The sequence below is a fragment of the Eutrigla gurnardus genome, assembly GCF_963514095.1.
Source record: "Eutrigla gurnardus genome assembly, chromosome: 22".
Classification (NCBI taxonomy): Eukaryota; Metazoa; Chordata; class Actinopteri; order Perciformes; family Triglidae; genus Eutrigla; species Eutrigla gurnardus.
The window spans coordinates 13,999,077-14,013,007 of NC_139933.1; the positions used below are offsets into that span (position 1 = coordinate 13,999,077).

Below are 13,931 nucleotides of genomic sequence, written 5' to 3' on the forward strand. Positions count from 1 at the left end.
AAAGAAAACAAGAACACCACACAAGTGGGGGTATGAATTGATAGGACTGTACTGATATCAAGACCATTATCAATTATGCTAACAAATTCAATTATTTTTATTATTATTATTATTATTATTATTATTATTATTATTATTATTATTATTATTAAATGTTGTTTTCAGTAGTAATGAGCAAGTTAAATGTTAGTGGCGGTGCTGATATTCAGACACCTGAATCAATGTAGGGTCCAGTCTATCATTAAAATGTACTGCAGTATTTTCAGATGACTGACAAAGCAGGAACAACATCTGTTGTGAATGCAGTTAGCCATCTTGTTAATTGTTGTTGAAAATGAAAACCTGTATAGGCCTACTTTTTTCACCAACAGAAAAACCACAGGAATAGATGAAGAATCTCATTTGGAAGGCAAGTTGACAGAGGAATAGTTCTAAGTTGAATGTTATCCTTTTGCTGTCTCTAATAATGACACTACTCGTTTATTATAATCACAATCATGCCACTGCAATACAGTCCATAATAACTGCTAAGTATCCCTTTTTAAATCATCATGCAGCCATAATATGCACATAACCATAAGTAATACTTTTGTGTCATTGTTATGAAATGCAGCATTATGAAACTGAGAGTTCAGTGACAGCTTACCAGAGAAATAATCTCAGACTCCTCTTCATCAGAAACAATTTTCACATCAGATTCATGTTTCTTCAAGAGAAATTTAAAAACACCATCAGTGATACTTTTTAACATACATTTTTCAGTTGAATACAAGGTTACAGTAAAATAATTTTAGCCAATTGCAACATCGTTAATAAAGCGTTCCTTTTTTACATAGCCATAAGATAACTTACATCACCACAGGAATCAATGTGGTATTGTAGCAGCGGCAGGGGAACTGACTGTCCACATGACATGCATGCATGTTTGGGCATGTGTTGAAACTCCTCTGCGTCATAGGGTAGAGGAGTGGTGTCCATTCTCTCTTGTAGTGGGATGATGTAGATGACAATCTTCCCACCGTTCGAAGATGTTTTCAAAATGTTTGCTGTATAGCCCTCTGACCCCTGTGGCAGTGGGGTTATACGGCGTTGTCCACTGCCGCCTTTTGGAAAGATAACATTTTGTTAGAAGAAGTGCTCAATCTTCCATCAAAAGATACTTTTAGTATTCAATGTAAAACACCACCACATATTCTGAATATTTAACACAAACAAACCTGTAGCACTTCAACACGTGTATACTTTCGGTGAAGCATTTGAATGTACATGTAATTGTGAAAAAAGTTATAACCATATTATCCTTAAAGGTACTGTATAGTATACAACAAAGGCAAAGTAATCTTACCTGAAGCTTTTTGGAGGAGCCAGCCACCACACAGACTCCTCATTTTGGGATCATTTAGAAGTAGTGTACTGCTTATCTGTAAAAAGTTAGAAACTGTCATAGTGTGCACTGTATGATCTTGAATGTCTCTGACGGACTAACTATCATGTTTCCAGAAATGGGTTAAGGTTAGTGGTAATTGATAACACAGAGTTGTACAGTTTGCTGAAGATATACGCCGGTCAGGCATAATATTGTGGTGACTGTCAAGTAAAGTGAATATAAAGTGGCACCTGGTATTGGGTGTGGTATATTCGTGACAAAAAATGTTCAAAGTTGATGTGTTAGTAGCAGGAAAAATGTGCAAGCCTGAGAATTTGAGTTAGTATGACAAGGGCCAAATGTGTGATGTGATGACTAGATGACTGGGTCAGAGAATCTGGAAAAAGTACAGCTCTTAATAATAATAATAATAATTCATTTAATTTATATAGCGCTTTTCAATAACCCAAAGACGCTTACAAGGACACAAAAGAAACAGGGTAGAGACATACAGGGGGAGACGAGGGAGAGACAGTGAGACATTAATGAGCGAGGTGATGGAGAGACCGGCTATGGGTAGGGGAGGTCGTAGGCTTGGGAGAAGAGGTATGTTTTTAACCGGGACTTGAATGTGGGGAGTGAGGGTGAGTCGCGGACAGATGGGGGGAGAGAGTTCCAGAGTCGGGGTGCAGTACGGGAGAAGGCTCGGTCGCCGAAGGATTTGAGTCTGGATGTGGGTGTTGTCAGGGAGAGAGTGGAGGAGGATCGGAGGGCACGGGTGGGGCGGTGGGGAATGAGGAGGTCAGACAGGTAGGGGGGGGCCAGGTGGTGGAGGGCTTTGAAGGTGAGGAGGAGGATCTTGAAGTTGATGCGCTGTTTGATGGGGAGCCAGTGGAGAGAGTGGAGGACGGGAGTGATGTGTTCACGGGACCGGGTGTGGGTGAGGAGGCAGGCAGCAGAGTTCTGGACCATTTGAAGTCTATGGAGGGAGTGGGAAGTGATGCCGGTGAGGAGGGAGTTACAGTAGTCGAGGCGGGAGGAGATGAAGGCGTGGATGAGGGATTCGGCAGCAGGGGGAGAGAGGCAGTGTCGGATTTTGGCGATGCGGCGGAGGTGGAAGTAGGAGGTCTTGATGACGGAGCTGACATGGTGATCGAAGGAGAGGGTGGGGTCCAGGATAACGCCAAGGTTGCGTGCCAGGGGGGAGGGAGTGATGGTCGAGGTGTTGATGGTGAGTGAGATGGGTCCGGTTTTGCTGAGGGTGGATTTGGTGCCTATGAGGAGGAGCTCTGTTTTATCACTGTTGAGTTTGAGGAAGTTGTGAGTCAGCCATGTTTTTATTGTGGAGATGCAGGTTTCGATGTGGGTGAGGGGAGGGTTCTGGGTGGATTTGGTGCTGATATAGATCTGGGTGTCATCGGCGTAGCAGTGATAGTCCAGGTTGAGGTTGCGGATGATGTGACCAAGGGGGAAGAGGTAGCAGATGAAGAGGAGGGGGCCGAGGACTGAGCCTTGGGGGACCCCCTGCGTGACCGGGGAGAGGGTGGATGTGTGGCCGGAGAGGGAGACGAACTGTTGTCTGTTGGTGAGGTAGGAGGTGAGCCAGTCGAGTGCAGTGCCCTCAACACCCTGTTGGCGCAGCCTTTGAAAGAGGATGGAGTGGTTCACAGTGTCAAAGGCTGCGCTGAGGTCTAGTAGTAATAGGATGTTGAGGGCACCGGAGTCTGCAGAGGTGAGGAGATCATTGATGACTTTGACAAGGGCGGTTTCGGTGCTGTGGGGTGGGCGGAATCCAGACTGGAGGGGTTCGAAGAGGTTGTTGGACTGGAGATGGGTGTGGAGTTGAGCGGCGACGATGCGTTCCAGGGTTTTGGAGAGGAACGGGAGGTTGGAGATGGGGCGGTAGTTAGAGAGGTATCCCCAGTCTGCAGTGGTCAGTATCTATCAAGGAAGGAACTATGCTGAACTGATGACAGGGTCATAGGCAGCTAAGACTCACTGATACACGTGGGGAGTGAAGGCTGATCTACCAGACAAGCTACTGTTGCTCAAATTGCTGGGGAGGTTAAGGCTGGTGTTAGAACAGTGTTAGAATAAACTGTGCATCCCAGTTTGTTGTGTATTTGATAGCAGTTGTGTATTTGATAGCAAAGGAGGACCAAAGGGGGAACATTATGACCACCTGCCAATATTAGGCAGGTGTCTGGTCTGCTCCAGCTCAGAGCAGCTGACAATAATCTCATTTAGTATGTTAAAAACCACAAAGCTGTGTGGCAAAATGAAAGCTATTTCAATGCAGTACAACAAATATCACTGTTAATGTCATTACACATCAACCTCTACTTATTTCAAATTGATTTTTAAAAATGTCTTTAAAACTCACCTCTGTGTGGAGGGCATTGTCAGCTATATTGACAGTCCTTCTACCAAGACCTGAGGGGTATTCCATCAAACTCGCTAAGTGCAAAGCCGGGCTAATTTCGATAAGCCTCGCTACCTTTGGCGAGAGTTGCGTTCCATCAACGTGACTTGAGGCACTGTCCGCTAAGTAACCATGGGAATTTATCCGACCAAACCAGCCTGCCCTGGGGCAGGCTAACCATCAGGCTTACTTTAGCGGGGGTTTCAGAGAAGTCCGTCTGTCGGAAACAACTGTACCAGCAGAAGGTTCAGCCAAGCCTATGTAACGTAATAACAGTCGGAAGCAATAGTTTGTCAAATATGCATTTTAGAAAAAAACAACAACTTTGTCTTAGCGTGCTAATTTCTTTAAAGTTCCATTAGCCTACCCATATGACACTCACCTGAGATGAACCACCAGGATCTGTCATTTTCCAAGTGATGACTTACACAATGAAATGATGCCGACATGTTTAGCAGAGAACAACCATTAGACTGAGAATCCACAATCAGTTTAGATCTATTCACCTGGAAATTGTGCTAAATGTAGTCTACCTGTACTTAGTCATTTGCAAAGATGTAATGAGATATTGAGACATGTACTAAGACAATTGCAATTTGATGAAATGAATGAGAAATGCAATTCTGTTGTGGACAATTGCCAAGTGGTTTGGAGATTTGTTTATGTTGTTTTGAGAATGTAATTTCTGTTTCAAGAAAAGAGTCAAACCAATGGAGAAAAACTGTAATAAATATATATACATGCAAACACCATTCTATATCCATCCTTGTGAACCTCAGCGCTCACAGGGAGAGGAATGAAGGACGACACAGCGTTGTTTGGGGTTCAGAGCGTTTATTTTTGCTCGCACAAAACATGGCTCAACGTAGCAAAAACAGAACATTGATGGATTGAATACAGTTAGATGAGATGTATACAACATTAATACACAACCAAACCATCATAAATACACCAGGGGTGGACAGCAAGATGGAGAAAAAACAAACAAACAAATAAAACAAAATGTAAATAAATATTTTGTAAAGCTTACAAAGATCATACGTTTTAACAGCTTTTTTTAGTCTCACAATCACAGAGGGAGGAGATATATTGACCAACATATGCAGAAAATTCAAGGAAGTTTGGCTTCTAACCAGAAAATTTAGACTTGTGTTTGGAAAATTTAGATAAAATAATTAACAAATTAATCATATAAAACTGAGAATTTAGAATTTAAAACTGAAGCATTTTAAATGAGATCTCTTTGACCTTGTTGGTTAAAAAAAACGTAATAAAAACTAATACCCGAAGGCACAGCATCAAAAACAATAGAAAAATCCTTGGGTGTAACAGGGATTCCATACCGTTGCATAAATTCAACATAACTGTAAAGACGCCCATGTTGGTCAAACAACTGACTCAGTAAAAGTATATTGTTATCAAACCATTGTTGGAGGAAAATAGATTTGTTTTTGTGTTCTGTTTGACCGTTTGCTGTATTTACGTTTCATTTGTGGTTTGAGTTTCGTTTTTATCAAGTTTGTAAGATGATTGAAATAAAAATAAATAACATTCTATTATTATCATCACTGTCCACGCACATGTATCAACACAATTACAATTATTAGACTACTTCAGGAGTCTTCTTGGAAGCCACGCCTACGACGACGCCTCCTACGACGACGCTTCCTACGATGCTCCACGTTCTAAATGTAGAAAAGCAACAAAACAAAGACGTATTGAAAACAGAGCTCCTTTTTGACATCAGGAAAAACATCATTAAAAAGTGGAAACTTTACAACATGGCATAAAAACAAACAGATCTCATTTAAATGTTAATTACCCGTTGGCCTTCTGGAGCGGCAGTGGAGTCCACGGGGGCACTGAGGTCCGCAGGCACGAGCCGGTCCGTGGACTCCAGCATCTCCGAGCTGAACCGGACAGGAGTGGGGGGGGGGGGGGGGGGGGGGTGGAACACACGCCCTGTGAAATAAAAAATACAGAAAGACTATTAGTGGAAATGTTTCATCAAAAACAAAGCATCCATACAGTCAAACATATACACATTTTTCAATTAAAACGTAATCAAAAATAACAAACCGTGTGAACCACCCTCCTCTTCCCAGCACCTGTGGACTGGCCAAGTCCCTCAGGTCGCTTCCTCTGTAATGACGGACAGAACAGTTTGGATCAAAAAGTGGCCTTTCATCGTCATGACAGTAAACTGATTTGAAATATGACGGCCACCGACTGCAGGCACTGGCGATGAGCTCACCGAAGTCCTCCCCTGCCTGCTCCACCGTCCTCCTGGCCGTCCGGTTGTTGCTGGGGGCAAGAACACATACAAGGTCTGGTGTACGTGGCACAACTGCACTCACCAGCTCGGTCCTCAGGTCCCTGGCACAAGCCCCCGGCGTCGCCATGGCACCAAACGACAGGCGTCCCTCCGGAATCGTGGCGAACCCGTCCACGATGCTACGAAGGTGGGAGTCCCCGACAAGAAGAACAAACTGGAACGACACAACGGAGAATTATTATCATGCAAACAAGATTATGATCAACATCAAACATCGTTTGTCAAATGACTTCCAACACAACGTTACCTTTTTGTCTGGAGACTCCGGTGGGATGACCAACTTGTGGCTCCTGCCGGTGTGAGCAGAAGTTGGCCACTTCCTCACGGCATGGCGACGTCCAGTTCCACGGGCTAGTGAAAAAGAAAAAAAAATAATTTAAAAAATCAGTCAGAAATTTCATTCATAATTTATAATAAGTATAGAGGCATAGCTCTTTTCACTAGGTTTGCACTAAATATAGTGAGAAAACATCTAACAATTAATAAAGTAAAACATTTAATGATAAAAGAAAACATTTGAGTACATACCAGGGGGTCTGCCCGAGAAGGAAATGACAGGCTCCTGCCCGTCACACCGATCCTCCATCCTCCGCCTGGCAGCAGCGGACAGCCGGTGGTTGATGAACGCGAGGCTTCCTAAATGGAAAAATGAGAAAAAAAACTGGCCAAACAAGTTATCAGGAATATAACCATGAAAATTTGTATTGAATGTGTAAAACAAATAGAAATCTCTTCCTCTGAGAATCAGTGTCCACTAGTCTCCTCCTCAGATGTTCTCCTCTGCAAAAAAATAAAATAAATCCAATTACATCAAATAATATATACCATAAAAAGTCATCTCAGACCACTTATCATACAGAGCTGGACTCTAAATCTATTCTCTATAATATAAAAACATTCTTCAACATACTTGTCAGCAGTAAAAACACAAACGTAAAAAAAATTAAAACATAAAAATGTTTTATTTAAAAATCCCACAGTGAAAAATGCTGTAATTTTTGGATACCTGACGTCATCTGAAATGTACCAGTGGAATCAGTCATTGGAAACAGACGGTTTAATTTGAATTATTTTTAAAATAATGTAATATTTTACTGCACAGGAAATATCCAAAGGCATTTATTCTGATATTCCACAGTGAAACGTTATGTGAATATTATGCAATTAATCTTATTTCCGTATTGATCCTGTATATGAGCCTGGTTGTGAAATGGTTGCAATGAATTTACCATAAGTATCACAATACGAGCGCACTGCAAATTTACGGGCGGCTGGTTTAACTTCGGAAAAACGAATGACGGCTCACTCGACCGCAGCACGAACACTAACGTCGTTTCCATGGTGAACAACTAAAACACATGTTTGGCATTTTATGAAATATGGCGCCGCCGCCATTTCTTTCCCACAAATCTCCATGTCAGATGTGGAACATTTGACGCCTTCAAATCCAAACACAACTTTCCGACCACCGCACTTTCTATTACGACACTACACGGCTCTCCCGCCATATTTAACACATTCTGTCCCACACAAATATTACATTTACACGAAGACATCGTAGAGCGAGTGTCTGCTTTCACCAAATGTGGGTTTTCCCACCAGTCCTCATGAACTGATGTGAACTGTTCACCGTCAAACTCCAAAAGTGACACTGATTTCTGACTTTGGGCGCTTTTAGCGTCTTTAAGGGATGCATCAACAAGTAAAACGTAAAAACCAAACCAACAAAGTTGTCTTACCCCGATGCCTCGGTTCAGATCCGGGCCTGCTGGGGCTGCTCCTGGGTCCGCAGCCCCGAGGGGCTTCGTCGCCCTCTTTCCCGCAGTAGCTCGTTGACGATCCCTCTCGTTCGGCTTCCTAGCAAAGATGCGTTCAGGTCCTTCTTCTTCGGCGGTGTGAAACTCTCCGTTTGGATCTTCAGCGATTTGATACTCTCTACAGTTTGGATCAACTCTCCAGTCTTACCAATGTGTGTCAAGTACAAGTGCGAAAAGAGAACACAAAATGGTCGACAGCCGTTTTATACCCGCTCTGGGGGCGTCGTTCTGTTTCCACGACAATTGACGACGTCAGTGTGCGAACTATACCGCGGCTTGGGGGGGCTGCGCGTTCCTCAGAGCGAGGACTTATGTCCTGTCCACCAGAGATGGACAGAGTACTCGACCGCAGTTGTAGCCCAGATGTAAAATGAAAGCAATTAGATAAGAGAAAGAAGAGAGAGTATTTATTTTCTTATTTGTATTTGTTTATATCGGCAAAGTATTAAATCTCCCATTGCATTTGAATGCACCGCTCAGTTCTCATGATCCCACGTGTAGCCCCAACAGCCAATCAGGGGTAACGCAGACCACGTTCAGCTCTTGAGGTGAAGTGCGTTGCTTTTCCGGGTTTTTTTTCATCTTAGCCACGGGGGTGAGCGCAGCTACCTGCTTAGCAGACAGAGAAAAAAGAGAGAAACCCGAGCTAACCTGTGAAAAGAGGAAAAGTAAGCCAGCGCACTTACCCACTGGGAGTCCGGAGCCAAGTGACTACATGAAGGAGACGAGTCGCGTCGGTAAGACGAGTTGTTTATCCGGAGAAAAAAAACCTTGCTAGTACTTACCGTCGTTGTCCCTGCTAATGCTAGCTCTGTGTCTAACAGGCTAACCACTTACCTTCCATCTGGAGAGCTGCTGCAGCTCCGACATCGGCGTGCTCGGCTTTGAACTACAGAGCAACGGTGAGACACGTGTCTCTTTAGCTGCTCCGATGCTATTTCTCTGTTGATTTTCAGTGTGCTGAAAGAGAGCAGTGGTGATATTAAAGGCTATGAGAGTGAACTGAAGTGAATAATGATGCAATATTTTGAACATGTGTGTATTGTATCTATTATTTTATGCCGATATCTGAATGTAAAAAGGATTTTTTTTTTATTTTCCCAATTTACAGGGAAAGGAAGTAATTTGATATGATGAGAGTAAAATAATATTTTATTTTGTAATGTGAAAACTACTGAAGGAATTTATTTCATTTCAATGTGAGTCTAAAGTTACTTAGAGGGTAATTTTTGGTGCAGTTTATCTCGCATTAATAGGCCTATAGTGTTGGAGTAATTAAGCACACTTCTTTGATACCTCTAAATCTCTCAAATTTTTTATGTTATTTGCACATTATTTTGATATGGTTATGATATATTTTGAATGTAAATGGTTACTTACCGTAAATATCATTGAGATACTGTTCACATGAACAGATAAATAGGTGAGCACTTGGTTAGTTCTCATATTTGATACACTAGCTGTGTCCCAATTCAGGGTCCTTCGGAGGCTGCATTCGAAGGCCGCTTACGTCACAGAGCTGCGCGAAGGCTGTCCCAATTCGTCTAAATTCGAAGGCTCCTCCAAATGTGTCCTCCTTTCCCCCGTATTCGGAGGATGCACCGCTACTATCCTTCGCGGCCTCCCATATCCCAAGATGCTTTGCACGCCGCTGTTAAACGAACAATGGCGGCGGGAAACGGCAGCAGTGCCGCGTACACATTTAAATGTAACTAACAGGTTTTTGCTTAACGCCGGACGTTCAAGGGGCCTTAAAACATATTTAAATGTTAAAATGCATTAAGTTAATAATGCTAATACGTGTAGCCACCGGAATGTAGGGCCAGCTACGTGATGTAGCTTAAGGCTGTTGATACGAGGAGCTCTGTTAACGTTAGCCTTTAAACGTAACGTAAGCCTAAAACCCTTCACTTTCAAATGTTACAAGCTCCGATGGTAACTTATATCTTATTGTAACCGTGAAGCTGTTAAGTTAATTTGTTCTCGTAAGTTGTGTAGGCTACAGTTCGCTCCTCTCTTGCGCCCAAAGCTGAATGCAGCTGAATATATAACGTTAACGATGGGTTGTGAGCCCCGCTGTATTTGTAGGCTGTAAAACTGTAAACGTTTGGGCTGAATACAAAGCTAACCTTAGGAGCATTATTACTGTTAATATTAGGGGTGTAACGGTACACAAAAATCTCGGTTCGGTACGTACCTCGGTTTTGAGGCCACGGTTCGGTTCATTTTCGGTACAGTAAGAAAACAAAATGCAAAATATAAATGTGCTAGTTGTTTATTACTTTTGTGCTTTTAACAGTAGGCGCATGCACTGGAGCTAGAATGCTGCTCAAAAATATAAATACAAGTATTTAAAATATTTATTTAAAAAATAAAAATAACAGACTGTTTCTTTAAAACAAATTCTCCATCTGATGTGCAAAATTGAACAGTTGCAACACTAAATAGTTTCAAGTTGTTGCTCAGATTAAATAACATGAATAAGGCTTAGACTGTTTTTTTAAAAACAAATCTTTTCTCCATCTGATGTGCAAAATTGAACAGGGCAGGGAGAGGCTGTTTAAATGCGGTGGGGAGCTGTGTTTGCACTAAAGGCGGGTCCACACCGGACCGAAAATCGGCGTCTTTGAGAGAGTCGGCGTCCGTGACATGAGTCTCCTTGGTGTGGTCGCTCGAATCGGCCCACGTCGGCGTTCATTTCAGCCGATTCAAATGTGTAATCCGCCATTCGAGTCGGCCATATTAAGTAGCCCGACTTCATTTACCGACGCGAGTCGGGCAGTCGGTGCGGTGTGGACCCGCCTTAACGCTACGCTCGTCTTTCTCCTCGTTGTAGCGATGTTCACGTGGGGGTGGTGCCGTTTCAAATACGTCAACAGGTTTGACGTGTTGCCAGAAACATACCCGACCTCACATGAACAATGTCGGCAAACCGCTTTGCCGAAGTGTTCCCAAACGGGAGACCTTAATGTCGCGGGAGGGTCCTCCAACTCTGGCTTGTTGCCAACGCTAGCGGCATTAGCCATGACGTCCGCTACTACTGCTGTTTATTGTGTCGCGGTGTGCGCAACTGCGCATGTGCGGCTGCAGCACGCTCCACAAATGCGGTCCTCTACTTAATATGTCCGTATGGAAACTCGTTCGGTACGCCTCCGTTCCGAACCGAGCACCCCGTACCGAAACGGTTCAATACAAATACATGTACCGTTACACCCCTAGTTAATATCGTTATTATATCGTACAATCATTTTGCCTGTTGACATAACAGGAAATGTGCTTTACATGTCGTTGTTGTAGGGAGCAAGGAGCAGACGGAGGAGTTCATTAAACTCCGGGGTGAGAACGGCCACCTTTTTACAGGGGCCAAAAACACCGCCACACTTGGAGGTAACTGTTAAGGCATAAATAAATAGACCATTTGTTCTCTATACATATCTGTATGTAAAAGTTACATACATTAACCCAAGTTCTGTACAGAGATGAATCTTTACATATTTGTTATGTGATCTTGTGTGTGTTTAACTTGTATCAATGCTTCTGCCTTGTTTAGAACAATCCTGCAAAAAATGGGCCTGGAGGGAACCGTGGAGCCCCAACAGGCAAAAAAGAAATGGGACAATTTGAAAAAGAAATATAAAGTATGTGCAGGTTTGGATAATGATATGAAAACTACATTTGTTTTTGCCAAGTTAATAAATACTTTGATAAAGGAACATAGAAAAAACCTCCAAGGCACCTCATGGTATGGTCAAACTTCAAAAACACAGTCCTTCAACGCGTTTTGCCATCAAGCCTTCATCAGGAAGTTAAACATTAATTTTCTTTGTTTCTTGGAGGAGCTGGGGGAAGTGTCCGGGGAGAGGGAAGTCTGGGCGTCCCTGCTCAGGCAGCTGCCCCCGCGACCCGGTACCGGATAAGCGGAAGAAAATGGATGGATGGATGGATGGATGGATGTTTCTTTATCACTACATGAATCCCATTACAAAGAGTACCTGAAACGTTTTTGTCCGTGAAGCACTCCTTTTTCAAGACTTTTTAAATAAACACTTTACAGACAATTGCTGTTGTTTAAGTGATTGATTTCCTCTGCCTTAGGAATGCAAAGATCCAGGGACAGGGCAGGGAGTCGGTGGGAGGCCCACTGCTGCCACCTGGCCCTGGTTTGTCCTCATGGATAAGGTATTGGGACAGAGGCCGTCAATTACGCCGCCTGTCCTAATTGCCTCCATCCCCGAGGACACACCAGGGCCAAGTGCTGCAGTGGGTGAGCAGGAGCAGGAGGAGGAGGAGAGGCAGCCAGGGCCGGCAGGAAGGAGAAGAAAGAGGAAAAGGGACGAGTTGATGGAATTAATAAGAGGACATGATATTACAGAGGGAGATTGAGGAAAGAAGAGAGAGCAGAGAGAGAATGGAAAGACTTTTTGGTTTGTTGGAGAGAGTGATTGAGAGGCGTTCATTTTCTTTTGGGTGCGGATGTTTTTTTTCTGTTCAATTAAGTTCTGTTAGTAAGTTGTTAATGAAAAATATTGTGTATATAGTTCAATTAAAATCTTATTACCTACACTATCTTTTCCACTTCTTATTTACAACTAAAGTAAACTTTTGAACTGCTTTTCAGTGACAAGAAAGTACATTTATTTTGTCATTAAATATTTACAGTTACAGTAAGACAAGTGGGTGTTAACATGTAGAACTAAAAAGATCATCAGAAATAACTATTTACAGGGAACATATATACAGTGTCGGCTGAGCAGGAGTCCCTGGTGGTGCTGCTGGACTGGATGGGATGCCACAATAAGGACCCTGGAGTCTTCTGGCAATGAGTGGGACATCATCTGGGAGGTGGGGGTGTGGGATGCATGTCTCCACTGTCCACCACATCGTCCATCATCGGGGTTTGCAGGGCTGATGCAATCGACGGCTGCCATGTCACTAAAATGTTTAATAGAGAGGCAAGAATAAAATATTAATACTAAATACTACTGCACAACATTTAAACATCCCACCACAAAATACTTCAATAAACAAAACTGTTTACAAAACACTTAAAATAGGAATAGCTTTAAAATGATTTTACTTGCCCTCTAAAGGTAATCATGGTCAAGTAAACCCTCCTCCAGGGCAGACAGCTGGTCCCGCCACGGTGCTCCACTGGCTGCCTCCAACCCGTTCTCCCCCTCATCCTCCTGCATGTCGTCCTGCACTTCATCCTCTGGGGCCATGATGTCACCAGCACCCAGGCAAATGTTGTGCAGGACGGCACATGCTGTTATGACCTGTAGAAAACGAGAAAAATACGATTTAAAGTAATTGTACTTTTATTTTAATTAACTTAATTTAGTGGTATTCACCATTTAACAATAATTCTATTCTGTTGGGTAATGACATACCTGAGGCACAAAGGTGTGGTGCACCTCCAGCGCTTGGAGGAAGATGGCCCTGAACCTGGTCTTCATCATCCCAAAGGCACGCTCTATGATGGAGCGTGCCCTGGAGTGATGAGCGTTGAAGCGCTGGGCTCCCACACCTTGCACTGGACGTTTGTAGGGAGTGATGAGGGGGAGTGGATGTTGGAGGCATGGGTATCCACCGTCTGCCAAGATGAAGTACCCTGGAGGAGGGTAGATGCCACGCCTGAACAGTGGGCTGTGCCGGAGGACCCTGGAGTCGTGCACCGACCCCGGCCAGCCCACATATGTGTCGATGAATCGGCCCTGATGGTCACAAACTGCTTGAAGGAGGATAGACGGAAAGAGTTTCCTATTTCTAAAGCACTGACCATCAGGGCCGCTTGGTGGCTTGATCCTGACGTGGCAGCCGTCGATTGCTCCAGCAGCTTTTCGAAAAGCTCTGTGTCTTGCCAGCCCTGCAAACCCCTGAGTTACTGCCGCCAGGTCGTCTGCGGTCTTGGGGAGGTAGATGACCCTGTGGCGAATGGCCACCACCTCCTCAGTAACTCGATGGACGATGCGGTGAACAGTGGAGCGAGGC

General features: G+C 43.6%; 1 long non-coding RNA gene across 1 annotated transcript; it reads left to right on the plus strand.

The window, feature by feature from the left end:
- The first annotated feature begins 8,537 nt into the window (after positions 1-8,537).
- On the plus strand, positions 8,538-11,979 carry LOC311032601. The gene is made up of 5 exons (XR_014599191.1): positions 8,538-8,677; positions 8,765-8,842; positions 11,238-11,327; positions 11,491-11,578; positions 11,777-11,979. It is a non-coding gene; the product is annotated as an uncharacterized lncRNA (long non-coding RNA).
- Positions 11,980-13,931: the final 1,952 nt, after the last annotated feature.